The following is a 14,784-nucleotide window of genomic DNA, read 5'->3' as shown; positions in this document are numbered from 1 at the left end:
CCCCCCCCCCGTGTCTCTGGTCCCGCCCGCTTTTATCTTCCCCAGTTCGCACTCACGCACTTATGAGGTTTCCTTCCCAGTGTACTCTGTCTCTTTCTCTTCCCAAACTCCTGTGGCGCAGTGTCCTACGACTTCAGGCTTTCTCTATTAGAGAAATGTGTGCAGGCAAAATGTACAGAGGTCCTTGCTTCTCCACCATCTTGCCTCCAACCGAGAGAGAATATCTTAACTAGACTATGTGGAGCCTGACAGAGGGCTCAATCTCATGGTCCTGTGATCATAACCTGAGCCGAAATCAAGAGTGGGATGCTCAATTGACTGAGCCACCCAGACATCCCATTTTTGCGTCTTCTATTTTTTAAAAATTCAAACTGAATGTCCCTAGAATACTATAAGAAAAGGAAAGCAGGTATTATCTTATGTTATTAGTGAGCATGCTGAGGTTTAGAGAAGTTAAGTAATTTATTATTGACAGTCACATTACTTAGGAAAGAGATAACCCTCAACACTTTCTTCCAAATAAAGGGAAACAGTTGTAATACTTGAATAATCACTACTATGGTTTGCTGTGAAAACTACGATTGAAAACTGAGGTTAAAATAACTCGTCTAGAATTCTGCATGCAATCTCGTTTTTCTCTTTCAATAAATATTTTTCTTTATATAATTTCTTTTACTTTTGGTGCCATAATGTTTCATATTGATCAAGAGAAGATTTCACAATACAATGCAATGTTTGTTTATTAGCCCACGGAAAAACTGTTTATATGCTAAGTGGTTGCTTACCCTATGCTGGCTATTGCAGAAAATCAAAGTACTTTGTGTCAACCTCACTGAATCCCAGCTACAGGGAAATGAACTGAGCAAGGGCCCCAGCTCTTGTGCTATGAAATCCATCCCTGCATTGTACTGCCCACAGCTCTGCATTGTACTGCCCACAGCTCAGACAATGACGGAACAAGAGAGACTAATCCATGCTCTTTCCTGAGGACTTTGTAAAGGCTTTGCTGAAACTTACTTAGATGCAAGACATTCTAGGTAGGATGCTTCCATTCAACCTTCCTCTTTCCTTCACCTGGAGGCAGGCCTCCACTGTGGTGTTATGGCTCTCCCAGCCATAAGCTCCACCTTCCTCCATATTTTCTTTTACAGGTATTTCACCTCATAAAATTCTTGCATGTTTAATCCCATCTTGGCAACTGCTTACTGGAATACCCGGACTAAAACAATTCTGATGTCATGTTAAATGACACTTAAATGATCAATTAAAAGACATCTACAGGGGTGCCCAGGGGGCTCAGTTGGTTAAGTGTCCGACTTTGGCATAAGTAATGATCTCATGGTTTGTGGGTTCGAGCCCCACATTGGGTTCTGCACAGATTTGTGGTCTGCTTGGGATACTTTCTCCCTCTCTCTCTGCCCTTCCTGACTTGTCCTTTCCCACTCAAATAAAATAAGTAAACTTAAAAAAAATATATACCTACAAAATCTAGGAAAAAAAATCTCAGCCTGAGAGATTTTATAAAACTTAAGAAACTTTTATAATGTGCTTTCATGTAATTAATGTCAATAGTTAAAGTTTGACATAGAATTTAGTAATATAAGAGTATAAAAATGTGGATTTTTGGCTAAGATCTTAAAAGGAATTGAAATAAACTACAAAAACAAAATTTCCACTTGCAGAAGTATTCAAGTATATGACAAAAATCTGCTTAGAGAACTTTTATACCCTTTCCCTCAGTAAGGAAACAAAAGTTAGGGATGTTGGAGATCATAAAATTATTTCTTTGGATCATATTAATTGTGTGTTCTGCATCTCACTGCTATCGCCAAGCCCCAAGAGAGGGGTTAAAAAGAAACCCTGAGAACGTTCAATTTGTATTCCCTGCAATTTCTTTTTCCTTTTGGAGGGGAAGGCACAGTGTATAGTGTGCCAGCTCTGTTTCATATGTCTAAATAGTAAAGTCTGTGTTGTCTCCTACTCAAAAATCAGATAAAAGACATGCAATTGTACCTTGGCCAGCCTGCATTCCTAGTATTTGTCAGGGCAAAGGAAATATAAGATTTTCCTGTGGGCCATTTAAGAGTATCCTATAGAATAAGGTAGTGTGAAGTCACTCTAAGGTCTATTTAGTAGGGACCTCTGAACAGGTAAAATGTTAAATAACTCAAGGGCTCCTATGAGTTGTGTAGGGAGTAAGTTATAACCAAAGATATAAAAGAACCATAGTGAAAAGTTCCCCAATGATGGAAAAAATCTTTGAAGAACTCATGAAAGCACTCAAGAAAAAAGCCCAAAGTATGTATTCTAAAGAAGAATATTTATAGCTGTACAATACTACATTTATCCAAAAAAGTGAAATTGTTCCTCATGAACTAATGATATTTATCAACTTAATATTCGCAATATTGCTAAACAATGTACCACACTCCAAAACACATCTGCCCTAGTAATTAGACTAGGGAAATAGTAATTCGACATGTACTTTTCAGCTACTTCATGTGCAAAGTCTGAAGGTCACAGGACCTGCCTTCCAACGGATTACAGGAAAGAAAAACAGAAACAAACACATATAGAATTCATTCTATTTTATGTCAATTGAGTAAAACTTTATAAAAGCTCAGAGACTCAGGACAAGATAACCATTGGTCAACAGCCACAGAGAACTTGAATCATCAATGGCTTTTGAATATTTGAGAAAAAGAAGAAATCATCTTATGGAAGAAAACAGGTAAGATCAAGATATGGATGACATAAACATAGTAAGTCTAGTGATTAGATTGGTTTAATCAGAAGAGAGAGACTGTGTGAGAAAAAGTAAAAGATATTACTAAAAAGGGTGAATAGGAGGGGTGCCTGGGTGGCTCAGTAGGTTAAGCAACTGACTCTTGGTTTCAGCTCTGGTCATGATCTCACGAATTCATGAGTTCAAGCCCCATATTGGGCTCTGCACACTGATGGAGTGTGGAGGATTCTTTAGATTGTCTCTCCCTCTCTGTCTGCCCCTCCCTCTCTCCTTCTCTCTCTCCCTCTCTTTCTCCCTCTCTCTCTCTCCCTTCCTCCCCCTCTCTCTCACAAAATAAATAAATAATCTTAAAAAAACCAAAAATGGTGAGTGGGAGATACTTTACAATTAATAGCAAATTCTAAACTGAATTATGTAATTCCTCTGTTTAAAACCTCTACAAGTTCCCTGAGGTCTATACAATCACATTTAAATTCTTAGCCTGAAAGGCCTCTCCTATAGTCTCTCTAGTTACTTACACCACCTCATGATACATATGCTGAATCTTACTTAAGATTTATCTGCTGAATCTTAAATATGCTTGGCACTCTCATGACCATGAATGTCCATGTGCTATCCTTCTGCCTAGAATAAAGATAAAGCTCCAAAGTGAAGTCATTTTTAAAAAAAGGAGGAAAATACTGTTTATTAAGTAGCATTTTTAGTCTAAGAATCTCTGTTGCCTTATGTCAACATTCAGTCAGTCATACTGGGTCTTTCAGTGTATACTCTGAACTATAATTTAAGTTTTATAGAGCAAAGACCATTTACACACACACACACACACACACACACACACACACACACACACAATGAATGATTAGTGCCTAATAAATGTTTGTTGACTGAATGAGATAAAAAAGAGGGCATATAAAGGATATTAGGAACAGATCTCAGTATACATCTAGTCTATACCATATACCTAAAAATAATGCTTTCCTTGATGATACTTTTAGATAAATTTTAACTTTGAGGATGAATTGGCAGAAGAGGAATGATAAGTTGTTCCAAACATGTGTGATACTATAGAAAAACTTGTAAATGAGTAAGCAGAACAGGATAAAAAGAGCAGCGGACTTAGCTGAAATAAAAGAAGGAGATGAAGCTGAGTAAGTAAAGGTAACTGGCATATGAAAAGGAAGTTGGCTGAATATTTCTCTAGGAAAGCATACTTCCTTCCTTCCATAAGCATCTAATGACACCTCATTTCAGAAAGAGTGGTTATTGGATATGAAGCCAATTGCAAGTCATGTAAGAAAAAGAGGCATAGTGGGGCGCCTGGGTGGCTCAGTTGGTTAAGAGCCCAACATCAGCTCAAGTCATGATCTCATGGTTTTTGAGTTCCAGCCACAAAAGGGGCTCTCAGCTTTCAGAACGGAGCCCACTTCAGATCCTCTGTCTCCCTCTCTCTCTGTTCCTCCCCCACTTGCTCTCTCTCTCTCAAAAATAAATAAAAACATTTAAAAAAAAAGAAAAAGGAGTATAGAGGAAACCATAATTTAAAACTGAGTGTGTCTTACAACAAAATGGCTAATGTAGGTACGTCTCCAATAAAAACTTGACAGTGAAGTAATCAGTGGGTTTTATATTTAAAGTATTTTAACAATGGATAAAGAGTATTCCTACATTGTAATGGCTAGAATCTTGTTAAAAATCAATAAAGAAGATACAAAGGTAAGGAATGTATTATGAATTCATGCCATGTTAATTTTAACCAAGGCTGTATCATCCAAACATAGCCAGAATATGGATATTTTTGGCTAGTTAAATTTAAAATCTGCAAAAGAATTATGAGAGACAGGATAAGAGTAAAATTAATTTCTCAGACAGGAGAAATGTACTTTGCAAATATTTCCATCAGCCATGATTATGAGAATTTTCCATTAACCTTGACACCAGTTAATTTAAAAACAAAACAAAAACTCCAAACCTGAAAGAGGTATTTTCCAGTACTAGTTAGGTTCTTCTAACTGCTAACCCAAATCAAAATTGTGCACGTCAATTCATATTATTAATAAGTCTATTTGAGTCTCACCTTGTCCACTCTACCAAAATGATTAACTAATTAACAAGTGTGAAATCACAGCCTGAAATGGAAAAGAGGGGAAGACATAATTATATTGGAAAATTGATTGGTCTGCTTTATAGTCAACTAGCCCAATTGTAAAATAAAAGGTAAAAAAGATTGGGAGTAATTTAAATATCTTTAATAATGTACCTGGTTAAAAATATTAACTTTGGTTACAATTAAAGGATTTATAGTTAATATTAGAAGTACATGCAATAACCTACGTTTGGATACATCTTAATCTATATTTCCTATTGAACAAACTATGTCTGGCATACATGGCATGGTGGAAAACAATGATTAGATGTTGGAGAGAGATGTGGAATATTTTTATTAAATTTTAATTTGCAAGATTTAGCTTCAATATTCCAAGTGTACACACAAATGCACTTGCAGGAATACACATTTTCTTTTGTTGTTGAGGAGACCAGGGTTGCTTCATAGAAAAGCTTGCTAAATAAAAAGTGAGCATTTGGTTGAAATCCCCCACAGGATGATTACTTGTGAACTATAGCCTTTTAATCAACCCATTCTTTATAATTTGAGGATGAGTCAATTTTAATAATTTCAATACTATAAATCTAAATATCAATTAAAGAACCTAACTGGTGAAAATCAAACTATGAGTTGACAGAAATCACTTAGGGTTTTAGCATGTTAAAAGTCTCCCAGATGAGTTTACATTGAGTTTGTTTAAATCATTACAACTCCTTAGTTAATGCAGAAGTATATATCATGAGAACAATACTGCACGATAAATAGAAGTTAATTATGAATCAAATTTGAATCTAGAACTATACCAAGGAAAATAATGCACTGGACAGTTGTTCATTTATCGTTTCATAGACATGATAATGTTATGTAGAAACTCAACAATAAGAGGGAAATCAGTTTGACTTAATGTTTTAAAAATTCAATCTTTATTTCTAATAAGATCTTTTAAACTAAGTTAGAAGGATAAAGTGTAGTTTTTTGTTATAATCCAAGGAGAATTACCCAAGCTCTAAAATATTATTACATAACATAATTGTGATTTTTTTTCTTAACGGCTCTAAATATTATTTTTAGCATTTATAGTCCTGACAAGGTTATTCCTGAATCCTTGTCTGGTTGATAGGTGCTAACAATTTGTGCAAATGTAGGCAACTTCCTCTCAATTAAGATAATGTGGATCGAAACAAGTTTCTTGAAATCCACATGGGAGAACAGACAACTTACATGGTAAAAAGTCTGCAAACCTTATTATAGAAAGGGAAACAGGACTATTTAGAAAGGAAAAAGAAAAGGCTTGTTGATAGGACATGAGAGCTGTTTCCAAGTAACTGAAGAGCTGTCATGTGAAATTGTGGTTCAAATTAGAATCCTATAATTATTCATTCATCTAACAAGCATGCACCGCATCCTTCTTAACTGCCAGACCCGGTTCATGGCACTGGGCCGACAGTAGTGAGCAAGAAAGACGACATCCCTCATTTTATTAATATTACTTCATATGGCTAAAACAGAAAAATAAACAAGGAAACAAATACATGATCAAGAGAATGGTAGTTCCATTTTGTGGTAAGTGCACTGAAAAAACAACAACAGAGAAATGTGGCACAAGAAGAGAGATTCATGTGGTCAGTAAAGATTCTCTGATGAGGTAATTTCTGACGTGAGCACTGAATGAGAAGCAAGAGCTATAGGTACGAAGAGAGCAAAGCATTCCAGGCAGAGCTAACATTAGCAAAATGGCCCAAGAGAGGGAGAATGCTGCCATGGCGGAGGGCTAGAAAGAGGGCCCGTGTGGCTGGAGAAAACGGGCAGAGGAGGAGACTGGCTTTTGACAATGGATTAACGGGAGATTCCCAGAAGATTCTATTTTATCGTTTTTTCTTTGTCAAGCTTTTATTAAATTCTCATAAGGTAGCATACAGTGCAATATTTAGTGACTCATCACTCCTAGCCACTCAGGTGCCCCTCTCAGAAGATTTTAAATCAAAATTCTCTTTCCATGAAACTATACATAAAACCAAGATAGAAATAAAATCCTAGGTGCTGCTCTGCTTGAAGCAGGGGATAGACGGCCCTCAGTGCGCCTGCTCAGCGGAACTCCAGGTCCCCGCCAAACAGTGATGGAGTCAAACTGCCTTCAGTTTAGACATAAAATACTGAGATTCAGAGAGGATAAAGTAGAAAATATGACACAGAGGAAAGCATTTGGATTTATATCAAACAGACCTTGGTTCCATTCTGGTGTGGTAGAATTAAGCCTTGGATGGGAGGAACTATTTCCATACTCCTAAATCCTGGCCTGGCCTTGTAACCTGGTCTAACCTACAGAATACGGTGGAAATGACACTGCAACATCTGAGCCTCAGACTCACAACTTCCACTCTTGAATTTTTTTAATACAGCCACCTTGTGAACAAGCCCCATACAGTCTCTTTGAAGATGAGACCGTGTGGAGATTCAGGCCCAGTTATGCCAGCTGAGGGCTCAAGCATGTGCATAAAGCCATCAAGGACCAGCAGCCACCAAGTCTGTCAACTAACTGCAAATGCATGAGAGAGAACAACTCATGTCACATGAGGCAGAGTCAAGCCCACCCAGCTGTGCCCTGACCAGATTGCCAAACTATAGAACCAAGAGTAGATTACTTGTTTCTTTAAGCTACTAAATTGTGGGGTGCTTTGATGTGCAGCAACAGACAAGTAATACAGAAATTGGTTATGCTTGCGAGCCGTAACAGAACCTAAATCATGTGGCATTGGCTTCCAAAATGGGGGGGTGGGGGCAGCAGAGACCTCTCTTGGAAAACTGAAAGTAGGCTGTTAGCAAAAACTGGAAAAAACAGTGAACAAACTGCTAGTGGAGGCTTGAAATGCAGTGTGAAAATTGTTAGTGGAGACTGGGAAAAGGGTGTTCGGGATTATGGAGTGATAGAACAACTGGCAAGAATGTCACTGGTGATAATTTAAAAGAGAAATGTACATAATGTATGTGTGGATCTGACTAAAGAAATTGCTAGACAGAAGACTCAAAGTGTCAGTTGAATGTTTCTACCCAAGAATAATAAGGTACTGTAAGAGAGAAAATAGCTAACTAAGGATATATTTATTTTGATAAGCAAATTTAGAGCAAAGCCAAAGGGCCCAGGACTTGCTTGTGTTAGAAAATTAAACTATACTTTGTACTTCATCTACCCTAGAAGGAAAAGATTTTCAAAGTAAGAAATGACCTTAGGGTAAAGATCACATCAAGAGTGCTGCTATGTGATACTTTGTTAAGATTTTAGAAAGATTTAAAACAGGTCCTTGTATATTCTCTCAGGCAGACAATACTGATTATAAGAATCTAAAGGACACTGTACCACAGCAGGGAGATACGTCCAAAATAGAGAGAAATATGTCTCAAAAAGAACTATGAATGTGGGTTTAGGGCATGTTGATAGATTTTTTTCAGAAAGTTTTCTGGTGACATCACCATGTACTAGGACTAAAAGGGACAACTAAAATCAAGAGATTAGGGGTTCTTAACTTTCTATGGGCAGAAACAGGTTGAAAAGTTGTTTAACTGCCAAAAATGACCATCACTGGCCATTTCTAAAGAAAACAAAACACAACTCAGAGGATAGAATCAAGAGTCCAAAGGACATAGCCAATAGCGGACAGGAACAATGGATTGGGAAACTATTAACAGGGAACAGAACAGGGTCCTACTCTAGGAATATCCCCTTAGAGCAAGGGACCTGACAACAGGACTAACTGAATTTAAAAACTGCTGCAGACATGGGGCACCTGTGTGGCTCAGTCGGTTAAGTGTCTGACTTCGGCTCAGGTCATGATCTCAGGGTTCAGGAGTTCCAGCCCTACATCGGGTTCTGTGCTGACACCTCAGAGCCTAGAACCTGCTTCAGATTCTGTGTGTGTCTCTCCCTCTGGCCTTCCCCTGCTCACTCTCTGTCTGTCTCTCTCAAAAATAAACATTAAAAAAATTTTTTTTTTTTAATTTTTATTTATTTCTAGGAGAGAGAGAGACAGCGTGAGCAGGGGAGGGTCAGAGAGAGAGGGAGTCACAGACTGAAACAGGCTCCAGGCTCCGAGCTGGCAGTCAGCACAGAGCCCGACGCGGGGCTCGAACCCACGAACCGCGAGATCTTGACCTAAGCGAAAGTCGGACGCTTAACCGACTAAGCCACCCAGGCGCCCCTAAAAAATTTTTATATAAAAAAATTGCTGCAGACAATGATTTCTAAATCCCAGACATTTCTCATTTTCTTAATTTTTTTTTTTTAATATTTACTTATTTTAGAGACAGAGACAGAGTGAGGCGGGGGGAGACACAGAATCTGAAGCAGGCTCCAGGCTCCATGCTGTCAACACAGAACCTGATGTGGGGCTCGAACTCAGGAACCATAAGATCATGACCTGAGCTGAAGTCAGAGGCTTAACCAACTGAGCCGCCCAGGCACCCCTCTCTTATTCCTGAATGAGAGCATCTACTATGGCTCTCTTGACAGTATAACTTTATTTTGGTTGTATAGAGGATAGTCAGTTTCTCTTTTCTATTTCACAATAGAAAGCTACTGGGATGAGGCAAGCTGAACCCAACCAGGCTGATTTACATTTGAACTTAATATAGATCACAAGATCATAGGGTTTGAGCCTAATGCCATGTCTGGATGTCATTTTTGTTATCTTGGAAAGGGGTGGATGCATTTTTCATGTGGGAGGGATATGAACCACTGGGACCAAAGGGCAAATAAGTATTGTTAGCAAAAATGGCTGCCATCTGCCTTCCATGCTATAAACATAGCCATTTGTGATTTGATTTTGCTGTTCTTCCCATAAATAAGCAGAATGTATTTACCTACTTCTTGAATACAACATGTATAGCATATCTTGTAACTTACTTTAACCAAGAGAGTACGGTGGAAGTGACAGCATGTGACTCTCTGCAGCTTCCACACTTGCCCTCTTGAACCACTCCTACCTGTGAACAAGCCCAGCCTAGCTTCCTTGATGAGACACCATTAGGCAAGAGAGATAATAAAGAGATGGAGAGAGAGTCTTAGCCATCTCAGCTACTACGCAACTCCAGGTGAGGATCCATATACATGAATAAGGCCCTCTTGCCAGGCCCCAGGCATCCCTCCGATTGACTGAAAATGCATGAATGAGTCCTAAAGATACCTTGTGAAACAGAAGAACTGCTCATATAAACAGCCAAATTGCCAATGTACATGATTGTGGGCATATAAATAATTGTTGTTCTAAGTCCTGGGCAATTGGTTTAACTTTCTCACTGAATCATTTCATATGAAAAAAACTAAAAATACTATATATGTTATAGGCATATTATGATGATTGAAAGAATAACTTATGGAAAACATTTGGTAATGTCTATATTTTCTAAGTCCTCAATAAATGGTAGTTAATTATGTGTATGATAATAATTCTAAAATCAACAATGTACAGTGTTAAACAAACTTGTGCAAAATAGTGATTTAGAAGGAGCTTTGGACAGAGACTGAAGTCTTCCAGGCCAGATTTGTTTCTCCTAGATGTCACTGCCTCTCCATACTTGTTAGCCTTTCTCTAGCATATTTATTTACTAAGAAAAAAATCCACCATATTTAAAAATCAACAACTCATTTATGTTAATAAGTTAGACTAATTTATTCCAAGATGTCTTTGAGGGCAGAACTATAAATAATTTTTATTTATTTTGAGTGGGAGAGGGAGAGAGACAAAATGCCGGTGGGGGAGGGGCAGAGAGAGAGGGAGACACAGAATCCAAAGCAGGCTCCAAGCTCTGAGCTGTCAGCACAGAGCCCAATGTGGGGCTCAAACCCACAAACCATGAGATCAGGAGCTGTGCTGAAGTCTGATGCTTAACTGACTGAGCCACCCAGGGCCTCAAAAAGAAGATACTTCTAAAATAGGCTTTTCCAAAGCTATAAGAGGTTGCATTGCTTTAAAGATCTAGCATATTCCTTGTCACTGAAAGCACTCAAAAAACAACTTACATTTATTCTGTTATAGCTATTGACACATGAGCTTACATAGCTGGTCAGCTGATTAAAAAAAATTTTTTTTTTAAAATGTTTTATCTATTTCTAGGAGAGAGAGAGAGAGAAACAGCGTGAGCAGGGGAGGGTCAGAGAGAGAGGGAGTCACAGACTGAAATAGGCTCCAGGCTCTGAGCTGGCAGTCAGCACAGAGCCCGACGCGGGGCTCGAACCCACGAACCGCGAGATCATGACCTAAGTGAAAGTCGGACGCTTAACCGACTAAGCCACCCAGGCGCCCCCAAAAATTTTTTTTTTTTTAATTTATTTCTGAGAGAGAGAGAGACAGCATGAGCAGAGGAGGGTCAGAGAGAAAGGGAGACACAGAATCTGAAGCAGGCTCCAGGCTCTGAGCTGTCAGCACAGAGCCCGACGCAGGGCTTGAACCCACAAACCGTGAGATCATGACCTGAGCCAAAGTCAGACACTTAACTGACTGAGCCACCCAGGCGCCCCTGGTCAGCTGATTTTTATTTCCCTTCCTAAAATTGTGCAAAGCATATTCCACTTTCTCAGAAATTCTCAATTTTTAAAGACTCTTAAGTCTTAAAACAGTACCCATGCATTTAAAAACCCCACTGACATTTTCATTTTTAGACATGTATATGTGCACTACAGAAAGCAACATGGGATATGAAAATTTTAAATTGGTCATTTCTCCTTTGATTGAGATCAATACTCCGAACAGTCAATTTTTTATGTGTTAACTGTCTGTTCCTATGGCTGGGAAAAAATATGCTTTTGCCAAAAATCTATTTATTCATTTATTGATTCATTTATCCAACAAATATTTATGAAACATTTATCAAACTCTTCTTGTACACTAAGCATTGTGTTATGTGGTATAAGTTTGTATTTTATGGAAAAATGCTACTATCAATATATGATTCCAAAGAAATAATAAAGAATCTTAAATATTCCTCAGTTTTTGGTTTTTGGTATTTTATGTTGAGAGACTCATATTTATCTAATCATCTGATACTTAGTAAAACAAAATATATGCATTCAAGGCATTTTCTCATTACAAAATATATCACAAGTTCATTCTAATATCTATACTGCACAGTTTATAAATGAAGCGAACTTTTACTTAGGTTTGAATTCGATTTGGAATAATGATAAACACTTCTGAGCTTATTTGTCTATATAGTGAGAAAGATACATGCAACATGCACTGACAGATTACATATTTGTAGTACATATTATGTAGATGCCTGATAAAATTTATGATATAACTCGCAAAAATAAAATATTTTTGTCTATTTCCTATCAGTATAATGTGGACACAGGTCAAGAGGTTCTTTCATATGAAGTCTAAACAATTTTTAATATTACCAGTTAAACACAGGATTTCTCTGGTTTGTCATGAGAGTTTAGCTTTAATGAGCTTCACACTGATTTCTCTCCCACCTTTAATTATTTAAACACGAACACAATATATATTTATTCATAAAAATAATTTATAATTGCATTTTAAATATTTTATGATGATATTTTAAATATCATCTTTATAAAACAAACAGAATCTCAAGAAAGGCAATCTACGTATTTTGGGACATTCTAGAAAGGCTGATTTGGGAAGGAAGAACATAGTTAATAAAAGCCATCTTTGATGTTATTTAGCACAAAAGCAAACACGAATCTTTTTATATTTGACATTAAAAATCTGATCATTTGCCTCCCTAAAGAAACCACGTACAGCTTTTATACAGACTGCACAGTAAAGAATAATAATATTTCTGTTTACTGAGATATCAACTGGCATTTCACTGTAAGTCAATGGTGTATCGTTGCTACAGCGTATTAGACCTCAATCTGGCATCTACAAATGTCAAGAGTATAAAAAAAAGTATAGGATGAAAATCAAAAGCATGTTCCAAACTCCCCAAAAAAATAAAAAAAAGGGAAACAAAGTTCATCTAAACATATTTGCTGCAGAAATCAGTGTAATATTCAGCTGTCAATCTAGAAAAACAACGAGGGAGCCACCCTGTCAGTAGGACAGGATAATAAAATTTCCAGCAGATGTTCAGGCAGGGCTCTAATTTTTACTGAACTCCCTTGGTAAGCATTTAATTTCTTTATCATATGCAGGCTCGGCAAATTGTACTTCATCAAAACTGTATTGTGAAATATTAATATTTCATATGATAACAAAACTCCATAGAATAACCTTTGTCATATTAAGAGCATCCAAATTTAAAATGTCAAGATTCTGAATTTTAATACATTTTAAATAGATTCTGGAAATCTCATAATAAATTATAATAAGGCTAATCTAAATTGGTATCCTATAACATCACACAAATGTATAGTCATATAATATTTTAATAGATGTCTTCAGGAAGAGACTGCAGGAAAAACATGTTTATACCTACTGAGTTGTGTGCTACAACATTTCATCAGTAAGAAAGCACAGATGCTCATAAGACAATTTTACATTCACAACAGTTATAATCACTAATTAGGGACAATGTAAGTAAACTAAGAAAAAACTCTACATCTCTCTGAAGCAAACTGACTACTTCAGAAACCCGTGTATGGGCATTATATAATCCCATGGTGGCATCATTACTTATGTCATTTTAATCTGCAAAAATACATTTGAAATAGTCTTTGCACAAACATTGTGTTGTACCCACCATTAAAGTAATGGAGGGCTTCCTAAAACCCTCAACATTATGTTTTATATGCCAAATTTAATTTGCAATTGTTCCTGACTCTCCCTTTGAATCAGCATCACAGACTTGTGAATTGATAGATTAAATTCAAATTGAAGGTTTAGAAGGAAGTTAACTTCCACATTTATTTCTTCTGGTGATCCTAATAAAGGCAACTGCTCCTAGGTTACCGAGAGAGACAGCGTCACAAATCAATGCATGTCACCAACAGAGTAAAGACAGATGTCTCTGATTAATCAGAATTCAATTTTTTTGCAAGCAAACAGAAAATTCAAAGCAAACACTTTTTTTCCTACAATTCTCTGCCTGTACCTGATTAGTCATCTATTTCTGTTTATATATAAAATTTTTTAAACAGTGTAACTAGTGTAGTCATTAAATGGTATCAGAGACTTGGTGTTCCTCAAAGGATTAATAAACATTTGATTACAGCCTTTGAGTTATTCTTAAAGGGTGAATTAAAACAAAGACAAATATACTATCAATATTCTACAAAGTTGTAAACAATTGATTAATGATATTCTAAAGCTGAATCCAGTAAGTTGTTTATTCTTACACTTTGTTTAACCAAAGTATTTCTACATATTCAGCCAATTAATTTGGAAAAAGAATCTCCCTGTAGTTATTTAAACATAAAAACATTTATAATATTTTTTATACCCTGGGTTTTCTAATTTTTGAGGATTCTCTAGATTTTCTTCACCATACGTACACATAGCATCTTGTAAAGCTGTCAGAGTAAGACAGCTGTAATGTTTTAGCCATACTAATGCTAGCTATTGATCCTACTAAGAAGAGAAAGAAGGAAAGAATGTGCTTAATGGGGCATATTTGTTCTCTATTATTTTCTTTGCCGACGGATAAGGCTGATTTAAATAATGATACACTTTTCTTGGTCACTAGATTCACACATTCTTATACATTAATTATTACTAACTACCAGTTAGTACTAAATACATTGATAGATTTAGCATTTAAAATTTTATCAATAAAGGATTTAAGAATGTTAAATTCTGCTGTGCTTTTCAAGTTCAAAACCATATAAGGATACAGCCTTCTATTGTATAAATCATATTACTTTAAAAACATGTATTTACATCCTTTGTGTGTTTTAAAGAATTTATCTCAACTGTAATATGCACTTTATTTTCTAGTATGTATGTCCACTTATGGTGTGAGTACAAAGTCATAATGTCAA

General features: G+C 36.6%; 1 protein-coding gene across 1 annotated transcript in view; it reads right to left on the bottom strand.

The window, feature by feature from the left end:
• The window catches only part of DPYD (dihydropyrimidine dehydrogenase), an 821,052-nt gene that overhangs the window by 380,566 nt on the left and 425,702 nt on the right, over positions 1 to 14,784 (bottom strand). The gene's annotated exons all lie outside the window — the stretch shown is intronic.

This window comes from Hyaena hyaena, unplaced genomic scaffold (genome assembly GCF_003009895.1).
Source record: "Hyaena hyaena isolate Hyena2069 unplaced genomic scaffold, ASM300989v1 scaffold_32, whole genome shotgun sequence".
Classification (NCBI taxonomy): Eukaryota; Metazoa; Chordata; class Mammalia; order Carnivora; family Hyaenidae; genus Hyaena; species Hyaena hyaena.
Note: the sequence above shows the minus strand (reverse complement) of the source record. Positions and strands in the feature narration are given on the sequence as shown.